General features: G+C 39.0%; 1 protein-coding gene across 1 annotated transcript in view; it reads left to right on the top strand.

Annotated features, from left to right (window-relative positions):
- The window catches only part of LOC124156482 (hexosaminidase D), a 149,648-nt gene that overhangs the window by 111,984 nt on the left and 14,878 nt on the right, over nt 1-22,786 (top strand). Inside the window, exon 3 of the mRNA XM_046531053.1 lies at nt 14,599-14,760. The gene's annotated coding sequence lies outside the window, so the exon portion shown is untranslated. The remainder of the gene's footprint in view (nt 1-14,598; nt 14,761-22,786) is intronic.

Genomic DNA, 22,786 nt, shown 5'->3' with positions numbered 1-22,786 from the left:
TTTGTATTTCATTTTGATTTGAGCTTAATACTTCCTCCCGGTCTCAGTGATGCTTAAATCTCCCACGTCACATGATACATGTGATGGGTGCGCACGTTTAGTGAAGAGGGGGTCCTTGCAACCCGCCCTCTGCTAATACTTACTTTTAAGTTTGGAATCCAAGGGTGGTTTCCTATTATTTTGTTATTGCCTAAATCGAAAGATTATTACTCCTGTAATTAGCATTTCACACTTTTAGATTTTTTAATGACGAAATCTATTTTTCGCGATTAAATGAAAAGTGAAAATTTTCAAGCGCGCGACGGCTAAGTATGAATGCTGGGAAAACCCCGTGTGACGTCATTCTGGTTCCCGCTGTCGCCGTGTGAGGTGACCTTGGAGCGAAGCTTTGAGCGCTGATACAATGCAGGCTGCTAGCGGGTAAAAGAGTACCCTGCTAGCAGGTGGCGCTTGGCTTAAATAAGTATTATTAATACCTTATCAACCGAAGGATACTTTCTGACCATATGCGGTTTTAATAGGTGATTATTAAGAGATGTTTTCTTGAAGTCTGCGCCTCATGCAGGCATTGGTAATCACAGACGATGTAAAACTCCTATCTACTCGTATGGAAACTAGGTCCCTGTGACGTCACGTGGAGTGGCATCGCATGGGTGCCAATCTGGACTTTTTCAAATGCGGTTAAAATTGACCATTGCCATTCGTCTAAACTGGGATTTCTAAAACCAAATAATTTGTATATTGTGAATACACTAATGGTGGGAAACGAATCGAAATCAATGCCGTTCTTTTTCTTTTATGAAGGAAACCACCCTATTGATGATTATGCCCCCGATCCTCACTGGCCCACTAAATAGGATATACAAATCTCATATAGTGCGAAGTTGCGTCATAGGCAGGCGCGGGCTACGTGTGAAAGTCTAAGGGCACAGGAAACGCAATGAACTTAAATTCCCAACGCTCGCCTGTCTATAAAATTGTGTGAATCGGGGCATGACATCGACCCTGCGGAAACTGAAGCTATAGAGAAGATGTTTCTTCCGAGGGTCATTGTTTTAACCCTAGAAGGGCACACTGGGGTCCAGTGGACCCCAGGAGTTTTTTTCTTTGCTGTAACTTTTGTAATGCACAAAATATTGAAAGCTCATACCAATGTAAATTTCCTTTCATATCTTAGTAAAAGTTTCATGTGTGTGGTGATTTTTTCAACGCGCTTATTGCTTTATAATTTAATGTTGAAAATGGTCTGGGGTCCATTGGACCCCAGTGTGCACTTCATGAAATTTTTTTGAAATTGCAAAAAAAAATTAACACATTTGTTTATTGCTTTTTTGCTGCAAATACATTTGTTATAATAGTATTTATACGTTTATAGTAATTAAAATGTCATTTATCATTTTTTATCACTTTGGGATGTTTGAGGACATCAACTTTTTTTGTGAAATATCTTGGTTTCCTCTTTTGCAAATAATTTAGGAACTTCGGAGTGAAAGACGTACCAACAAACTTCAATGGAATTGATTGTAAGGCAATAGTTTTGAACATATATTACTCATAATAGTAAACTATTCATCAAACATTGACGTTTGAAATCATTTGGAGATCGAAAGAGAGAGCGAAATTTGGTTTCGGATGTGCCTGGATCAAAAGGAGCAGCGCGCGACGTCAAAACTCCCCGGCAAGCTTGGGAATTACTGTTGGATAGCGCTTTACGAAATAAAATAATGACGCACACAATTGAGGAAATACAACGGCAGCATCAAAATGTCACAATTCCTCAATCGTACCACAGTGATGTAGATGTTGAGGAGATTGAGGCTTTTTTTGGACTTCCATATTTTTCTGGGGTGCAGAAGACGTGCCACACAAATTTGTATGAACTGTGGTCAACTGAGTTTGGATCTACGTTGTATCAATGCACCATGTCTCTTCACCGATTCCTGTTTTTGCTGTCAACCTTGCGTTTTGATGATAAAAACACGAGAATGCAGCGCAGAACGATCGATAAATTTGCGCCACTTCGTAAAATTTGGGAAGGGTTTGTAGATAATTGCAAGAAATGTTACACTCCTCATGAGTATTGTACAGTAGATGAACAACTTCTCGGTTTTTGAGGCCGTTGCCCCTTTCGGATATATATGAAAGGAAAGCCAGGTAAGTATGGCATAAAAATTGTAATGACGAATGATGCAAAAACGTTTTACATGGTAAATGCCTATCCTTACATAGGAAAAGTAGTTACCAATCCAGATGAAACTGTTCCGACATATTATGTACGGACAATGTCAACACAAATTCATGGCACGAATAGAAATATTACGTGCGACAATCGGTTCACTTCTGTTGAGCTTGTAAAGAAGATGCTAAAAGATTATTCAATAACGATGGTGGGCACCATTCGTAAAAACAAGCGTCAAATTCCAGTGGATTTTACAAGAAGCTGTTGTTCAATCTTCACGATTTGCCTTTGATCCTGACATGACCCTGGTGTCTTTCACACCGAAAAGAAATAAAATAGCGCCTTTGTTGTCATCTTTTCATTTGGATGGAGCTATAAATGAAGACAATGGAAAGCCCGAGAGTATTTGCATGTATAATGCCACTAAAGGAGGAACAGACACATTTGACCAACTGTGTCATGAATATACAACAGCCAGAAAAACCCTTCGATGGCCAATGCGGATTTTCTATGGCATGCTAGACCAAGCTGGTATAAACGCAATGGTTCTTTACTCTCATATTGATAGTAATGAAAAAATAAATCGGAGAACATTTTTGAAAAACTTGGCTTTGTCACTCATCAAACCTTATTTGCATCAACGGATTTTGAAAAAAAACCTGCGTTCTTCAATCAGGAATACTATTACGGAAATTTTAAAAATTGAAACATCAGTAATTGATAAACCTGAAATCCTTCACAGCAAAATACGATGCAGCTCATGCCCAAGGAATAGAGACAGAAAAACAAGAATTATTTGCTCATCGTGCCGCGCTCCGATGTGTGACGAGCACCGAAGTTATCTGTGTACTACCTGTACTGGAGTGAGAAATTAACAGCAAAGCATTTTTTTCTAAAAAATTATATTTTACCTGTAAAATAAATAATAGCAATGTGCATTTTGGAGCAATAGGAAGTCCTAATGAAATTTGTGAAAAAAAAAATAAAAAAAATACACTGGAAAATTTTGTTGTTTTCAATTGTTAAAATTAATACGTTTTATGGAAAGAAAAAATATGAAACATTTTTTTACATGAACTACACAATGTAATACTTCAGCTGTTAAAACTATTTGTCTGTACATCTAAAGCATTCGTAAGAGTAAATAAAAGTAGGATTGGTGACTTTCTTAAAGAATTTTTATGTCTTTAGAATGAAAAATATTGTTTTACTTTCATTTTAATATGTTTAAATAACTTATATTTACATATTTGTGTAAGAAACACTTCTATTATTGATATTTACTATATTAATAGTAAAAAAATATCAGGGGGTTGAAATTAAAAATTTTTAAAGTTATGGGGTCCGCTGGACCCCAGTGTGCACTTTATGATTGAAAAAATAAGTGTGCACTTCTAGGGTTAATATCCCAAGTCACGTGATACATATGGAGGACTTGGAAACATAATGGTGTAAGTCGAAAATCCAAAGTTTTTCAATAATTAAACCGTTGCAACTGTCATTGTTCTCAGGATTATGTAATTCTTATCTACATCAGTATCCTCGCTATCCACCAATATATTTAACAGTTCTTCACCATTGGGTTTCAGTATGCAATGTTGTGATTTTTCTATCATTTTCAGCAGGTTAGATACATAATGGTGTAAGCAGAGTCGTAACTAGGCATGTGCTTTGGGGGGGGGGGGGGAGGGATAGCCTGGAGTGGTGACTCCCATCCCAGGCAACACGGATTTCGGGAAAATATTTGAAAAACTACACGCCTGGGAATACATTTAACATCATTTTGGCGCTTAAAATTTAACTTTATGGATATGTAGTCATTATTTGTCAAAACAACACAATATTTTGAAATGTTTTTTTATTTGTCTGATGCTTTGGGGGGGGGGGGGACTATCCCCTCATCCCCATGGGTGTAGGTCAGCCTCCCTTCTCTATGATTCGCGAAGAAGATGGAATTGTGATGAGGGCTCCCAGTATGTGCTGCTACCTGGCCGTCCCAAGTGTAACTATGTCTCACACCATGGTGTTCCTAGGTAGATAGACTATTTTGGAGTCGGTTGCCATGTATAAATCAAAATAAACAAAAATTGACTCGTACCAATATGCTTCTCAGCCCTTTATATGGTGAATAAACGTGTTAAACAAAGTGGGTGCTTGCTACCCGTCCTCTATATATACTCTTTAGAGCTAATATATACAAAATCCACTCGAGTGATGTAACTTTATATCTTGTGGGAGGATTTTTGTTGCTGCTTACGTATTTTTTTTAGTTTATTCGCTTTTCTTTTTTATTTTTTGATCCATTGTCGTAAAAATATCGGGGTGTTCGAAGGTCGGAATGCGGTTTTTGTGTGCAAAGTTTTTCAGCCTGCTAAATCTCATTTTGTGAAGTAAGGTCTCATTTGTTTTTTCCTATGAAAATACGGATTGTTCTCGTGATACTTGCGTGATCGGCTACGAATTATGTTACTCATATTAAATTAAACGGTCTAAAAGTAAGCATGGAGTGACCATTGCTTCGGGAAAAGCTTCGCTCAATGATTTGCTGCTCGAGATTTTTGCTCGATAACACTTTTTTTACGGATTCCTACGCTTGAAAAGTATCCACCATAAATATTTGGCTGTCAAAGTATAAACACCATTCGCTAAATCATATTATTCTTCTAAAGTAATTCTAATGCATCATCCTTCGCGTAAAGGGCTAAGAACAGTGTATTGCAGGAGATTTGAGTGCTTACTTGGTATCTCCAACTGTTTCTCGGACACAGTAGATTATCAAGAGGTAAGGAGTGGGAAAAATGTTTTTGGGCATTACATGCCGTTGAGATAAGCCTTGTTAGAAGGCTGAGAAAAGGCCAGATAATGAATCCGTTATAAGGGACGTATAAACTGCGATAAACAACTTAATCCAATGCAAATATATATATATTGAGCTCTCTAAATGGGTTGATTGACGTTGTTATCGATCAAAATATATTCAAGATTAACTTTTGAATTACCATTTGTTACGCTCCTCTTTTTTTTATATGTGACTCTTAAAACTTCTGACCTCGGCCGAATTTTCATGATAAGCAATTCAATGAATGACTAGTAATCACTCTGAAATCTCCATTATTGGGAATGTGCGATTGATGGCCTCCAATTAATCAGTTGTAATGATAGAGGCCACTGCTGTATCGGATGCACTTGATTCCTAAATCCCTTCGTTGCATATCTTCTCTGTTACCATCCTTTTCCGATTACTGTGACCTCATTATGGAAAAAACGTCGCAGATAACCAATGTTTGATTTAGCAATTTAGATGATAAGCAATTTAATTATCCATAAAATGTTCTGGCATAGTGATTCGGATTTGGATGTTGTTGAGCGCTGGTCTTGATATTTTTGCAATGATGAACACTTTTCTGTGAATAAACATGCGTTGGTGGTTGGTTATTTTTGTTTGCCTCTGTCTGCCATATGTATCGCATGGCAACCCAAACAAAAGAGTGCTCTTCTGGAGTGCCTAATTTCATTCTATTATTGTAGGAGATGCTTATCGTATGCTATGAATTATATAATGAATGAATTAAAGATAAACCTTTTTTTCTTTCGCTTTTTATGACACTTCTCTTCGAAATATTGAGCGGAAATTTATAACAATGACTAGGGAAAGGATTTATGTAATTAATGTAATAATAACCAGACAGATTTTTATCTCTAGCTATATGATACGTTTCTTGAATTTTTTTTTTGAGAATTTCCCTTCTGTATCTAAAATATTTACTTGGTCTAACTTTGAAGTGTGGTCAAGCTCGATTGCATGCTTTGACAATGCTCATGGTGGATTTTATTATATTGAATACTTAAACTGCTGACTAAATAATATCAATATAATAATAACAGCGTCTTTATTTAACTTGATAAATAATGTTTCATAGTCCCCTCTTAAATTTGACGAGTTCGGTAATCACCTTCACCCATTCCCGGGATGGTCACCCAGTTGAACCCTATTTTGTCAGTCGAAGACGTAATCCCACCGCCTCCGAGGCCTCTCAAATATTAGAATAGAAATGTATTAATATTCTGGGTCTTATTTCCTTGGGAACGTAATATACGTAGATAAAAATGAGAATTATAGTCGTTGGCAACATAAGAAAGCAAGAAATACATTTCTTTGGTGTTTATCAAATATTGGCGTAATTATCGCACTGCTTTTGTATTGATTCAGCTGGCATTAAGCATATGTATTTGTAAAAAATAGCAAAATGTACTTACAGTTGGAAATTGGCGCCAAAAATATTGGTAAACTTTTATGAAAACATCTTACGTTACATCAGTTTTTTCCCACGGCGTCCGCCTCTTATACATAATACTTGTGTATTTTGATGTTATTAATGTGTATTTTCGTTTTTTTGCATTTTTTATAATTTATTTTTTCTCTTTATTGCATAAAATGTATTAATTCTTGTACAGAGTAAATAAATATATATACGGAGATACACGTCCTTCGAATTTTTCCCGGCATACACCGCCTCCGCTGTGTGTTCGCCGATGTAGTTCCTGTTTCGGCCGCGAGAGCGCGCATATCCTCGCGACGATCTCTGCGAAGGAAGCAGGTTGTCGGGCTATGTAGTTATCCTTTCCAGCGTTCAGAGGCGCGCGTGGTGTTTTTCCCGCTCCCATCCGAATCAGTCGTCGCGGTGACTGCACCTTTAGCTTTTTAAAGACCGCACGCCGCGCCCTCTACCCACGGTGTCAATTTGCATTAGTTCCCACCGTCGCGTCATGGGGGAGCAGTGGAGAGGCGTGCGTTGGGTCGTGGCGAATGACTTCAGCTGGCATCGTGTGACGCAATGGAGTTTGACGTGGGTTCGATGTGCTGTAGTCTATCCACAAATCCAGCGGAGGATTCAACCGATACTAGGCATTAGATGTGTTTTCGACCACCGCGTATTTAAATGGACTTCTTCATTTGCGTCTGTAACGGTTTGAGCAATCCGAATTCCACTGGGAAATACGCTGGCATCAGAATAGAATATATCTGTTAGGCTGTGGGCATCACCTTTGGGGCAAAATCACAATTTTAAAGGGAGCATGAAAAAGATCGATAGACTCATGGAAAGAAAACATAGATTTTGACACTGCAAAAATAGGTAAAGTTTTTATGAAATAGATACATCGATGAGCTGTAAAACATTTTACAGGACGGGAAAGATTTAAAACAAGGATTTATATTTTACAACATTCGTAACATTTAGCGGTGGCGGATCTATGGGGGGCTAAAGGTTGGGTCGAAACACCCCCCCTCCCCCCCAATCATCCCGTTGGGTCGAAACGCACTATAAAATCGCAATTATTGACGGTTGCTACTTTGTACAAAAGTATTTAGTTATATTTTCCGATATATTTACCTACTATTTAACGAATTGAATTGCAACTTAGCTCTAAACTTGGGGCCTATTTTATACGCTTTTGGTATATTACAATCTAGTAGTAGATCCAGAGAGGGGCTAGGGGGTGGGGGCTATAGCCCTCCCCCTCCCCCCTATGGTTATCCAATTTGCACTAGATAGAATGGTAGTTTAATTCAAACCCCCACTACTGCTGGGTGGTTATCCCCCGCTTAGCTCTTCCCTTGTCCCTATCCTGATTCGCCACTGATTTGTATAGTTCGTGATTTCTTTAGCTTAGTAAGTTTAATTATGCTCTGCTTTGGGTGAAGCCATGTATGAATGATTTTTTAAAACTGCGATACCTATCTTGCTTAGTCGCCGAAAGGTTTAAACGTTGGAGTAATTGTACATCACAGAAATATCTGAGGTTTTCCCGGCGTATGATGTTGTTGAAGTTATTTCGAGTTTCCCACCGGATGAGGTTCTCCATCTCTGCCGACGTTTCGATGGTCGTGTCGTCCGTCGTCATCAGGGCTTCCCTCATGACGATGGACGACACGACCATCGAAACGTCGGCAGAGATGGAGAACCTCATCCGTTGTGAAACCCACAACAATTTCAATATACATCAGAGCTTTCCCATGATAAATATGTTTATCGAATTGCAGTGGGACAACTCGCGCGTTGAACGAATTTTTTTGTTCTACTAATAGCTCGGTGTTGGGGTGTGCGACATGCATTAATATTGAATTGTGAACGTGCTGGAGGAATAATTGTTCATGAAAGGAAGAATTAAAGCTCATAAAAACCATGCGCCGAAGTGAAACTTTTCCCTGAAAATTCATCTCTTCATCCAAAATCAATGGGCTGGCACCTTAATAAGCGATAGAGACTAAGCGTGGTCTCGTGAGAAAAGGCAGGACTCGATTGAATACCTACTAGAAGGATCATTTTTCTTCTGTGGTCGCGGTCCTATTGAGTTCGTCTGGAGAACAACGTGTTCAATGCCATTCCAACTGAGCTTACTTTTTAACCTTCGCTCGCCCAGACTCCGTGGAAATATTCTGCCGGTAACTCTTCTTCAGTGGATTTAAAATGCTCAAGGTGACTTCAGTGCGCCCATTGTATATCTGAAGAATTTTAGAAGTTATTTATCTTGATTGCATTCGGAATATGGAATCAGTGCGAGGAATAGACACTTAAAAACAATTAACAGCTGAAAAATTTTGTTGGATGGTTAATTTTTTTTTCTGCTGAGAATCATCACTTACACTTGCTTAAGTCTTTCACTGTTAAGGCTTGGTTAGACAGTTCATTTACAAGTACGAGTTTATGACCCAATATGTGTGATTGTGTGTCCAGAAAGTTGGACCTGTTCATCAAATTTGGTTCATTCATTGGTTCATGTTCCGTTCAGGTGTACCAAAATCATTCAAACGTTCAATTTTTACTCGTTCGTGTAAATATATCGTGTAATCAGGCCTTTATTTATCACATGTTCATGAATCATTTATTTTATTTTGTTCTTGGACTTTATTACCCTTGGAATGTTTACAGAATTTCAACAAAAAATGCTATAAAATCTCTTTTTAGCGAAAAAAAAACATTTTAAGGTTGCTCAGACAGAAATTTAACCATGTAATTATTTAAGTATTCAACCGATTAAGACAGGTTTGCATGGAGTATTTTAAGAAGTATTCTGTCAGTATCCCCTCCCTTTATGGACTTCCGTCTTAAATTTACAAAAAGGCCAACTTCCTCTCATTTCATCTGAAAATTCTGTTCTCTTCCTTCGTCCCCCTCTTTTACTCAACATTCTACCCTCTGTCACGGTTTTAAACATACCCTCCCCGCTCAGCAGTCGCTCCACCCGAACTACCCAATACTACCCAAGCGGCAGACGATATCTATCTGATGTATGAATAAAGTTAGTAATTCTAAAACACGTTGTAATTTCATGATGGATATTTTGACAAAGTTACATAGGTATCCTATTTGTAACGGTATTTTGAAGAAGGCGGCTGACAGCTAAATTCATTCGCGCCATGAGGGAAGAGTAGGTAAGGAAGGGTGGAGAGAAACCCGGCGTCGGCATTAGCCTGCTCATAACGAGAGGCGCCAAACGCTCAACGTCCCATCTGACGGACGGAGTGTTGCGCTTGAAATGTCCTCCACACAGCATTCAAGCAGGCCACTGAAAATTCCCTGCCACCGCCGGGATTTGAACCCGAGCCCACGGGGTGAGAAGCCAACACCACCACACCAACCCGGTCCCCTCCTATTTGTAACATCCACGATGAGTTGTAAATATAACGTTGCAGAGATGTCCAAGTAGTATCCGCGATATGAAAAATTTGTTATTTCAAACAGTATCTATAGCTAGCATATGTTCTGTATGGAATTGAAGAGCACGTATATTTTGTTTGCATTTCTGGGGATAACCAAAAATCACAATAAGTTCACCCATTATCTAATCATTAGATGTTGTGAATATATATATCGATGACGTCATCCGAATTCGGGCTTTACGTGGTGCAAACAGTAGTCGATACTGTCAGAATTTATAGGAGGTGACAACTCCCTGGTCAGTATAATTCTTCCCTTTCTTGCGTGAACTTCATTCCTTAGAGTTTATATAATTGCACTTTGTCGGCGGGGTAAAGTCCTCGCCTACCTAACGAGAGGTGGCGGGTTCGAGTCTCGCCTGGACCGGTTGCCCCTATCCACGGCATGATTGTTCGTGCACGTTTAATTGTTATAAATTGTTGAAAACCCCGATTTTAAAGGCCAATTAGCGCTGTCTTCGGTGGTATGACAATTAATAAATAAAAATAAAAATGTTAATACCTCATTCACTCTTTTGTTGCCGCATAAATGATTATCTATTGTCACTTCTTCCGGTTTGAACTGCGACGAAAGTGCTTACCATTAATAAGAAACTGCTCGCTGCTCGAAAGGAGTCTGTGACGTCATGAAATTTTTCAGCGAAAGGGGACGATATATCGCCGGGAATGTCTCGGGAAGGAGGGAACGGACCGAAAGACGAAAAAGTACGGGTATCTTTATTCTTCTCACCCTTTCGTACGTATATCGAATATATATTAGGGATGGACGGAGACAGGATTTTTTCGGATCCGGATTCGGATCGGATCCTTGATTTTCGGACCCGGATCTTTCGGATCGGATATTTTCGGATCCAAATCAATTTTCATATTTCTGCTATTAAACGAAGTAATTATTCAAGTATTTTCCTTCATAAAAGGAAACAAAATATTGAAAAATCATGAATTTACAATAGATTTCTTTGAAAAATGAAGTTTTTTTCGAGTATGAAAGGCGTTAAAATTAGTTTGAAACCCTCTACTTTGTTCCCTGTTGTTTAAAAATTCCCCCCCTGGTTTTGGACCCCCCCTAACGAAGAAAATGATTTATGGTCCGTGTGATTTCGGAAAAAAACAACAGAGGCACGGGCTGATGGACGGCCGAGGGTAGTTTTCCGAAATCTGCGACGTAGTTATTATCCTACGACGCTGAGATCCCATGACTGTTCAATCTCTCGGGAAGAGTCACACTATGTGACAGTCGTATTTTGCATTTTTTATTTTCCACGGCTGAAATTCTCCTACGTAACTTCGGATCCGGATCCGATGTCTTCAGAGACTTTGGATCCGATGAAGGGCAGAAGGCAAAAAGATTCTTCCTTTGGATCCTTCACGCTCGTCGTCCCTTCCGGCTGCTTTCTTCACGGAACCCTTTTGTTTACATGTAAGGTGGGCGTTTCCCTTTCTTACCCAGCAACCTTGCCCCCTACCCCGATTTAGACCCTTCTAAGTGTCATCGGACAACTCTCGGCGCCCGGACTGTATATATGAGCTTCGTGACGTCACGAGTGCCGGGCCTTGTGCTCTGGGACCCCGAGGCGGAGAGTCGCCTCCATCTACTGTTGGACAATGCCCTGCGGACATCGGGATAATGATGACGTCGATTCGCTTGTCTCTCTTTCTCTCTCTCTCTCTCTCTGGACTACGGTGCATACACCTCCCCTCATACCCTAGGGCGCTTGGGACGCTGAAACGCATTCCCCTGCGGACCCTAGGGTCGGGCAGGGCTGGGCGGAATACAGGCCGAGGAGTATTTTAAATACAAAGTACCTTTCACTTGGGAATTTGATAAAACGAACTTTAAAATATATATATTTTTAATACCATTTAAAATACAAAATAAATTTGTATGGAAACTAAGAGATCTTAAAAAAACATAACCTTCCTTGGCACGTTATGGATAGTTTCAAACATTAAAAAACGATTCTAATGTAAACGGAGTAATCTCTTAAGTATTGCGCTACGGAAGTTTTATCAGAGCTACTTCAAAAATATTCTATAAATGTATTTCTTACCTTAGAATGGGAAAATACCGAAAATATTGTATTTGAAATGCAAAATATAAGATAAATTCAGGTTGTGCCTTTGAAATAGTGCCCAGCTCTGAGATCAGGCTCTCCTTTTTTAAATGCCTTTTGAGGAGACCGTCGGAAGAGCTTCGTTCGATTTTCCGGTCCGCGTCGTTGCCGGAATAGGCTGCTGCAGGCTCATTCAGGAAGTAGGACATATTGCAGTGAATAGCGTGAATACATGGCGTAGAAAAGCTAGATTCGCGTTAGAGTTTTATGAGGATGACAGTGTCACCCTGTTCTTCGTTTGTAGGAGTTTGTAGTTTTTGATAAGTTTCTCTATGGATCTCGACTTGAGCGATAGCAAAAATTATATTTAGTTTTAAATTAATCCGAAACGGAACACTCTTCAAATGGCATCCACAGGCGGATTATGAGGAGTGCGGGGGCACGTTAAAAAGTAGAAAATATTTTTAATATGGTTATCATTACGTCCGTTTTATTTTGTGTATTACGGTGCTTCTATCATTTAATTTCATATTGATAACTTTCATATCATAACAAAGAGAATATTATTTATAGTTATTGTTGTATGTTGTTTTTAATCTCAAATATGAGAAGACCTGTCGGACCCTTGTCCCTCCCGCCCCAGTAAAAAATCCTGGGTCCGCCCCTGATGACATCCAGTATATTTAAAATGAACTCTTCTGTGGGTATGGGTCATTTATTAAAAAAAAACATATTTGCCGAGGTATCAATATGAGAGGTAAAATAAATATAGAAGTTGTTTTTTGTTTATAGTTAATTTTAAAATGCAAAAATCTATATCAGTGTATAAAAGAGGATGTCTGTTTATCTGTTCGCCATGCGTCTCCATAGGGCTGCAGTGATGGCGATCAAAGTTAGTACATAGGTGCATCCCATGCTCTCAAGCCCTGTAGTACTTTTAGTTACTTAGTTCTACTTTCGGTTGCGTCCCACGTGTCCTTTGCGTATTTTCACATTAGCGTTTGCTTCGTCACATGATACAACTTCTTCGATTGGTCATCCTGCCGGGTAGGCACACCTCTTGACACGTTCAAAGAGAAAACATAAAAATCCTATATGATCATTAAATCCAAGTGCCAAGTGTCCCACTTCTCTGGGTACTATCCTTCCCGAACAACGCCGGGTGACCTGCTAGTATCCAAAAACATGCCTGTTATAACTGCTTGCAACTATACCTGCTAGTGTCGAATAACAAATAACATTTGAACTTGCAGATTTAAAATTTCAAAAATAAGTTATTTAAACCTAAGCCTTAAGAGTTCATATTTAAATATAAACAAAATATCAAGAAGAAAAGAAATATATACATTGCAAACTATAAATCATGTAATACTTCCGTGTAATGTATCACCGGTGAAATGTTATTTAAAAATGTATTTCGGAACGGAAAGGTATGCCATATTTTTCATTCTTCGGAATATCTGTGAAATTAGGTAAACGTCAAGGTGCGGTGCATGTATTTTGACTGCCGCTGTTCGTCCCAGAATCATGAGTCACTCGAGTTTATATTATGTTAAAGCTTTCATTGAAAATATATGCCGTTTTTATGCTATTATCTGTTATATGGTGAATATCTATATTTTTGTATAAACAAATAAGTAGATATTTTATGTTATTTATGGGGACTACCGTAATCCACCAATAGACGATTTACAATGATCTTACCCGACTTTGCGGATACAAAATATATCATCATCTCTGGATCATTCGCAGAAATATAAAATTATATAATGGGGTAGTTTATGGCATTTAAGGTCTCCAATGCATGTAAATGGTTAGCCTTTCGTTACATTTAAATTTCTAAGTTTGATTATTTTCAAATTAATGGTATTCAATTAATAATATTGAGTGAGAAACGTGGAATAATTAAATTTTTAAATTCATGATATTCATTGGCTTTTTTGTTATGTTCATTAATATATCTATAGATGGATATTATTGTATGTATTTGGATATAGATGGTAACCAGCTACCCCCCCGTGAGTACACCCATATTATTTTGGAAAAAAACGAGTGATTGTTGCTAATTTTTAATTTAAATCGTTGTAATTTCAATATCGTAAAATTTACTCGGTGCGTACTAATTTGTTTTTTATCGAATTTAGTCGTTACTTTCCACTATAATTCTATAATCCATGGCCAAAAATGGGTAGCAAACACTGAAATATTTACAATTAACTATGCTATTTGTTCACCAGGGAACTAGTGGTAAAATGATTCATCATTCTTTCATAGTGAATGGCCGTGCTTTCCAATTGTAGTTGAAAAAAATACCTTTCAAGAAATTCTTGTGAATTAACACTTTTTTGTCTTTGTTTTGTGACTTTAACACAAGGGGATTTTCTCAAATGCCTATTTATGAAGGGGAAAAGTAACCGCAGACTGATTTTCAAGTGTTAATTATTTCTATTCTTAAAATTTTATTTGGTTCTCAAAAGCGGTTCCAAATATCAAAAACTTCGTTTTAAACTACAAAATTGTTACTTTTTCTTGGCTCATCGCATATCTCTCCTTCCAGAGTGCGATGTAAATTGATATGGCACCCATTGTGCACTCCGTACATTTAGTATCGCACTTCATTTTTTCTTTTGTTTGTCTGTTTCCAGGGCTTCTTCCTGAGGGACACTCTTGGAGGAGTCGGAACGTGAACGGTGGGGGGGTGGTGAGCGCCTCTTCGAGTCGCGTTCGGCCACAGCGCCGGAGGGATTGGAGCGGCAGAGAGCGGAACTAGGCCTCTCCGGAGTGTATTGTCGGACGTTTGTTGAAAGGTGAGGACCCCTGGGGCAGGAACCTTCTCGTCGTTTGCTTTGCAACGTCTGCGTTCATCATGGGCTGACCTCGCGGAGTGGTCGCACGCTTTCGGCAAGAATATTACAAAAGAAATTCCTCAAGCAAGCCTATAGATGTGTTGTCACCCACCGCGCATGTAAGAAGAATGATTCGTAAAAGTCGCCACTCGCGTCGCTGACGGGCAAAAAGATCCGAATTTCGCTAGGAAATTAGGTGTTGTACATTTTAATCAGATCTGCTTACCAACAGTTATGTTCTGATGTTGTGATCCATCAAATTCATGTAACTGTCCGATGCTGTTCCTCGCAGTAGAAGATATCGTATTTAGCCCGGTCAAATTAGCCCAAAAAATAGGGGTACCCTTGCATAAATTGCCAACAAGCTGAAAATTCTCATGAACCTCAAGGATACCACTCTAATGAAATCCTGAAAAGTCCCCATCGATCCCGTGTGTGCAAAAAAAAGTTATTCAAGGTCAAAGGTCACAAAAATGAGTGTTTTGCATTTTTTGGCCAAACGGTTGGTTTTCTGATAAAAATTGCTCAGATCACAATTGTAGATCGGAAAATTATCTACAAAATTGTCGCATAACTTTTTTCTCTAAGATTTACCGTTTCTGAGAAAAAGCCATTCGAAAGTTAGCCGGAGGTGTATTTTCCGTAATATGCATGACTATATCGTTGCGCTCTCCGAACATTATTGGACGCGTAACTCGCAAATTGGTTACTAGCTCTCACCTTTCCATCCGCCAACAATCGGGACAGAGGGTTTAGTTTTAAATATTCCCTCTTAGTGAAAGCATGTGGTCAGTGCTAGAACTATAAGTTAAAGTTTGTGCTATATTTAGTCGTTAGCAAATTTCGGGCATGGCTTCATCTGTAAAATAACCTTTGCCTGCTAGTGAAATTGCTACTGCTGATCGTTTAAGACGATCGATTTAAAGACGTTGATTGATGCAAGTGCTGAAAGAAGTAATGACTTCAGTAAGTATAAAAAAAGCCACAAATCATTGGCAAAACATTTGCAATGTCGGGAAAAACTACGCTTAGAGTAGTACCATTGCTTCAGTGGAAAGACACCATGAAGCGGATCAAGCCAGTACATCGAAAGTAAGTCCTCCTCGTACAAAAGTACGCGTAAATGACTCAGCTTTTTGTTTTAAAAATCATTCCCTCTTTTGCGGCGATTCACGGAACGAAGAATAGAAAGGAAACGAGCTGAGAAGTATTGGCTTAGAATTTATAAAGTTACTACACTTTCATTCAAAGAATCTGTTCTGTGTATAGCTCATAATAATTCGTTTTGATAGTAATTTTAAAAAAACATTATCGCTCGCATGAGGTTTAAACATAATTTTGTAGCTGCTGAGGCTAGTTATCGTCATGGTTGCAGTTTCTTTTTTAAAACCGCCCCCTGGAAGTAAAGCTGGTTGTCCCCGAGGTAAAGCATTGAATCTGGCCATGGAAGAAATACTTGCCTACATCGAGAGTAGTGACGACCGTCAGTCTACACTGGAAGAATTAAAAAATATTAGCAATAAATCATATCCTGATAATAGAAGTGTTAAACTGCGATCAATATTAAATATGGTAATAAGGTTATTATCACTGAGGAACCAAGAAAATTAACATTTATATGCTTAATTGATAATCATAATGATCGATTAAATCAAGAAAAGAAGAGAGAATTAAGATCCTGGAAGCTGCGGCAGCAATTATCCGGGATGATATTCAATCGTTAGCCATTGATAATTCTCATTATCCTCCACCAAATCGCATGTTTGTAGATATAAAAATATGTATTCCTTGGTCATTGACACATGTTTTAGAGAAAATTATTTTAAAAGACAAACGGTTAAATTTATAACATATGATATCAGTATGTACAAATTTGTCCTAGTATTATATGACTGCTGTTAGACCTCGGTCTTTCAAGTCCCAGCTAAAATTGGGTATTGCAGGTTTTTTTGTCGGTAGTTTGCCTCAAAACGACTCTTACACATTTTTAATACTCCAATCGCTCTCAGAATTCGCTTTCTTCCATCAGTCTATGGATCTCCAACAAAAATCACGTGCTCTTATCTTTTGTTAAACAATCACGTAATGAAAAATGTGTGCAATTTGCTTGTCTTCCATCAACCTCAGCTTCTGCTCGGCGATATTTCTATCGATTGTATCAATAGGTTCAAGTGTGCCTTGGCAATAAACTGGATCCAGAAGCATGGGCGCACCCAGAGAGGGGCAGGAGGGGGCAGCTGCTCCCCCCAGAATCAAAAATCGCAAATATCTTTAAGGAAAATAGTACTGTTTACAGCAAATAATGTCTAAAGATAATAAAGAGATGCTACAGTTTCCTTAAAATGTAGATTTCATTCTCCTTCTCCATGCTTAAATCTTACCTACAACTTGAACAACCATGGCTTGCCCCCCTACTTTTGATCCTGGGTACGCCCTTCTCCAGTAGAATGGGGTTGGAAGTTAATTAACAATGTACCCAATCCATACTCTATGCCCGTCTCCTTAACGCCTTTATTTTTTTTTGCTACTGCAAGAAAGGGTGCAGTTCAAAAATTAGTTGCAAAAAGTGGGCTTATTTTGTTCAACGGCAAGCATCACTTGTCATACCCAGTCGGGTTCAAACGTTGAACTTTCAACAAAAGAAGCACCGACATAAACGACGAAACAGATAATGTATCGCTGTTACAACAAGTTACATCGACCCACGGGAATGTAGAGGAAGAAGAAGATATGGGTGGAAGAAGAAATAAATAAGGAGAAACTCAATAAGGCCTGATTTACGAGTAAAACAGGCCGTGGAGTAGACCTAATGGGGAAACTACGCTTAAAAAAACGCACCTCGTGGACTACCACATAGGTTGGTAGAAACGTGTGCATATTATGGAGAATAGTAAACCCTTTGTCCCGATTGTTGGCGGATGGAAAGGTGGGAGCTAGTGACCAATTTGCGAGTTACGCGTCCAATAATATTCGGAGAGCGCAACAATATATTCATGCATATTACGGAAAATACACCTCCAGCTAAGTTTCCCTGGCTTTTTCTCAAAAACGGTAAATGTTAAAGAAAAAAGTGATATGAAAATATGAAGATGATTTTCCGATCTACAATTTTGGTCTGAGCAATTTTTATCAGAAAACCAACCGTTTGGCCAAAAAATGCAAAAAACTCATTTTTGTGACCTTTGACCTTGAATAACTTTTTTTTACACACACGGGATCGATGGGTACTTTTCAGGATTTCATTAGAGCGGTATCCTTAAGGTTCATGCAAATTTTCAGCTTGTTGGCAATTTATGCAAGGGTCAATGTCTATTTTGACCGGGCTAATTACACTCTATTGGGGAAAAAATGGATCGCGAGTTCTCCGTTGAGCTCATAAAGTTATCTATTTGAATAGGGTAGTTTCCTTCATCAAAGAAAACGAAAGGCATTGATTGCGATTCGTTACCCACCATTAGTGTATTCATAATATACAAATTATTTGGTTTTAGAAATCCCAGTTTAGACGAATGTTAATGGCCAATTTTAATAAGTCTGATAAGCACCCACGTATTTCTCCCCGAGTAATTTATCCCCTATTTTTTTCTTTTCGGTGCTTTTTGCACTTTTAAAAAACGTGTTTTTTTATTCTTTTTTTATTTACTCATTCAGCAACAAGCGCTAGCATGGAAAAGAGGAGTGGTAACTTTAAGTATTCCGAATATTTTTATCTCTTGTTAGTGCGGGTGGCAGGGAAACGCACTGCGGCTCATACGGCGATCTCTATGAGGCCCTCGACTCATGTCGCTGTGTGACCCAATTGGTGCGCGTGTGTGTGAGTGCTCGCGTGGGAAGAGGAAAGGACGATCCGGGGCGGAGCAGACTTCAGTGCACTCCACCCCCCCCCCTCTCGAGTGGCCTCTCGCGGTGAGAGGCGCAACTACTCCATATAGGAGAAGCATACGGCCGTGGATGGGCTCGTATCTGTGTGCGCTTTCGCCCTGAAGTCCTGATCCTAATGCCAAGGCCACTTTTAATACAATCGGGTCATCCAGCCTCTCTATATGTCCGTTGTCGCCCGCCGCGCATTTAAATGGCGTTAACAAAAATCGCGTCGCTGATAGTCAGAGCGATCCGAATTACGCGCTGAAATGAGTTGTAATTGTAGCCTGATAGCATTTTTCCTAACGAATCGGCCCATCAAAGGATTCTCATAGTAACTACTAACTGATCGCTTATTCCCGTAATCTGGTGCTACAAAAATGTTTTTTTTTTCATTTCAAATATATTTTTGAACTACACGCTGGTAACCGAAATTTATATTTAGTATTGTGGTATAAATGATTTAAAATGCCGAAAACTTTTTTAACTACACGCATTCAACTACGCTAAGAGATAAAAAAATGAGTTAGACCAGGCGATTCGGAACTTGGAATGTGGCCCTCGTGGCCTAGTAAATTGGAGACCCCCAAACCGGGGCTAGGGTGGACAATTTTCATCTTAGAACTAATAAAGGATTAAGAGAAAAACATCTTATATTTCAATTGAAAGATGCCAAAGCATGGTTATTTGTACGAACATTGCCCCTGAGTGTCTTTTTGATTTACATACCTATGAATTAAAAATAAATAATAAGTTCCTGTCCCGAGTAACACGAAAATCTGACTATTATTAAAAAATAATTTAATGATAATTAATAGATTTTTTTTCTTCGGCCATTATACATTTTTCATTCTATTTTATTCCCAAACCACCGAATAAAGCTCTTATTGGCCATTTTATATCGGGGTTTTCAACAAATTTAATAATTACCTGTACACGAACAACAATGCCGTGGAAAGGTGAATCCACCCAGGCCGGACTCGAACCCGCGACCTCCTGCGTGGCAGGCGAGGAATTTACCCCGCCGCCGTAATGACCTTAACGTCATGAGCTCACATTAAAATGTAAGTAAGAGTTGAAGACTAGACGAAATATAAAAATTCTTTTGCTAAGTGCGTCATTTATGGCTAATTGTCTTTCTCCGTTCGCTGCTCGATACCTTATTATTTCATGGATGGGAATTCCCTTTTGTGTACTTCATATTGTATCGTACGCCTGAGCTAGACAAATTGACTGTTTCCCTCGTTCCTACCTACTTCATTACCTACGTATTCCATTTCAGATTAAGCCGGCATTATGTCATTATCTGCGCTTTTTCCTCCATAAATGGAACGGTCCCCGTTATCTGTTCATATTTGCGTGGCTTACATTTTCGCATGTCGGATTGCATCCATTTTTCGTTTCCGGGAGTCGCTACGCTAGGAGATTTGTCATCCGAGCAGCTTTTGCGTGCATTGCTGGCCATATTATCTGGGATTAAAGATCTGTCATCTCTAATGATGTGGCCTGCAATATGGATTCTGTAGCCGTAGGACGAGTAAGCTGCTTGCACTGCGGCTCCCGGAAATGAAAACTGGATGTTTTAATTCCAAAATTGCTATCCCTTCGGATTTGTCTTGATGGCTTGTATTTATTGTTGAGTATAGGGAAAACGTAACACTTGATGCTAGCAACTTGGTTGCCGCTGCAATAGTTGGGTCATAGATTAGTGAAATGTTGAGCCTGAATCACACGATAATTTCTTTCGTCGCGAAAGTGATCACTATTGCGATCACTAGTGTGATCACTCGCAAAATGATCGTCGCCGGCAATTGTTTTTCGCGATCGCGATGAGGACTCCCATCGCTATTTTTCCTCACTCGTCCGGTGGCTTTTTCCGTCGCTAAAACCGTCCCTAAAACCCCATATCAGCCAATCAGAACGCATGACCGTATGGTGTGATTGCAGCGCAGCGTTTGACAATTGTGGAAATGACATAAATAAACAAACACGCTGTATATTTGCGTGATGTGGGTCCCATGACAACGAGCTGTGATATCGGAAGTGATGCGAAAAGCGACGGCGGGAGTGACCGTGTGATTCAGGAAAATGATCACTAGAGCGATCGCTTTTTGCGACGGGAAAAGTGATCGCGATAGTGATCACTTCCGTGACGAAAAAAATGATCGTGTGATTCAGGCTTTACCTTCTAGAGAAATGAAATGTTGGTTCTGGTTAGGCTGAAGAGTTATTTAATATTTTAAAGCTGCTCGGATGGCAAAAGCTGCTTGCCTGCACACTCCCGGAAACGGAAAATGGGAATGCCATTTGACGTGAGAACGCACTCGTTAGTGTATTCACATCAATTACGAATTGTATCCTTAAAAAAATCAACTAAATAATTCAATATTTAGTTAGGTTATTCCAGTATGATTGCTCCAATTTAATTCCAATCTAAAAACGAATTTCGTCATGTTTAACCTTCCTCTCACCTTTAGCACCTCTAATCTTTTTTTTGCATTTTTCCTGCATTTTCCTCTTCCACATCCACATTTCAAGTAACTCGGTCATCTATATTCCATAAGGTCAATGTTTCCCAACAATCCATTAGCTACTTCTGATGCATAGCAACGTCGAAAGTCCGAAAATTAGGCAGTAAAATATCGGCCGATATTTTACCGGCGAAGGGATGCTTGCACACACGCCGGGTTTTGACCGGTCAAACGAAAAGTTGCTATGTTTTTGAGCCGGCACCGGCGATCCACAGTGACCGATCCGATATTTTACCGGCCGACCAAATTGGGTGTGCGTGCAAGGGGCCTAAAGGCCGGTTTACACGGGGCACGGAATTGCGCAGGTTATAGCTGCATTAATTTCTAAAATAGCGTGGAATCCCGCGAATGCATGAACAAAATTAGAACAGGGGCTATTTTGCCATCTCACGTCCACGCATTGTCGCATGAGTTCTTGCAATTCACCGTTTTTTCACGACGCAATTTTGACTGCGCCTTCGTACACACATCAGATTGTGCAAGTACGTGCCCCGTGTAAAACGCCCTTAAGACCCGTGCCAATCACATTAGTAATAGAGGATTGTTGCCTTTTAACGTTAAGAGAGGTCATGGTGGCTGTGCAGTGGCCAGAAGCTGTGGGATAAATTGAAATCCCATCGTAATTAATATTTTGGGCACAAAAATCCCTACTAAACCACGATGCCTTGTTCCAAGGTCCCACGTTTAAATTTCTCTCTTTTAACATATTAATTCAAATTCTTTCTCTTCAACTATTAATTACAATGCTACAGCAAAAATCTCAAATCTATGATAATGAATCTTTTTCTCTCCTGGATATAGACAGTTAATTATACCACTTATTTTATAAGAGCGCGACCCGGGTTTCAATGAGTAATCATCATCATCATCAGGTGCTAATTATAATTTGTTTATCTTGTTGTTAATCTTGTTGTTACCTAGTTACTTGATGAATTTTAAAACGGACGCCAGAATAGGTGAAAAGGATGGGTAGAGGTATTCATTTATAAGGGCACTATCTTGATTTTCAATAATTTTTAAAATTTCTAACTGTTCCCTAGAATCCAGTTCTCGGCGGTCATTGCAAAAATTTAAAATATTCATTTTAAAATCGCTTCTGTGGCAGTTACATATTAAGTGCTTAGCAAAATTACTCTTTTCATCTTTATTATGTTTGTAAGCACTTAAATGTTCTTTTTTCCTGATTTCAAAACTTCTTCCTGTCTGTCCCACGTATACACCATTGCAATCGCTGCATTTCAAAGAATATACTCCACATCTATCCAATCGGTCTATATGGTCCTTGCATTTAACTATCAGTCTCCTTAAGGTGGAATAAGGTTTAAAAGCCAAGCGGAATTTGTCCTTGGGTAAATGATGAGCCATTTTCAGAGGAAGTGCATCGAGGTACGTCACTGTGCACCACTGCTTCTTTTTATCCTCGTCCGCCGAAAACATTAACCAAGAGTTAGTGAATTTTGATAATGAATCTGTATAACTTCAGTATAACTCCAACATTTATACACCTTTCTGTATAATTCCATTGTCAAATGTAAAACAAACGTACGCCGCGTTATTGGGCATGAACATGTTGTTTTTTATGCGCAAATTTGAAA

Source organism: Ischnura elegans, chromosome 3 (genome assembly GCF_921293095.1).
Source record: "Ischnura elegans chromosome 3, ioIscEleg1.1, whole genome shotgun sequence".
Lineage (NCBI taxonomy): Eukaryota > Metazoa > Arthropoda > Insecta > Odonata > Coenagrionidae > Ischnura > Ischnura elegans.
The sequence above is the reverse complement of the archived record's forward strand: the minus strand, read 5'-3'. Positions and strand labels throughout refer to the sequence as shown.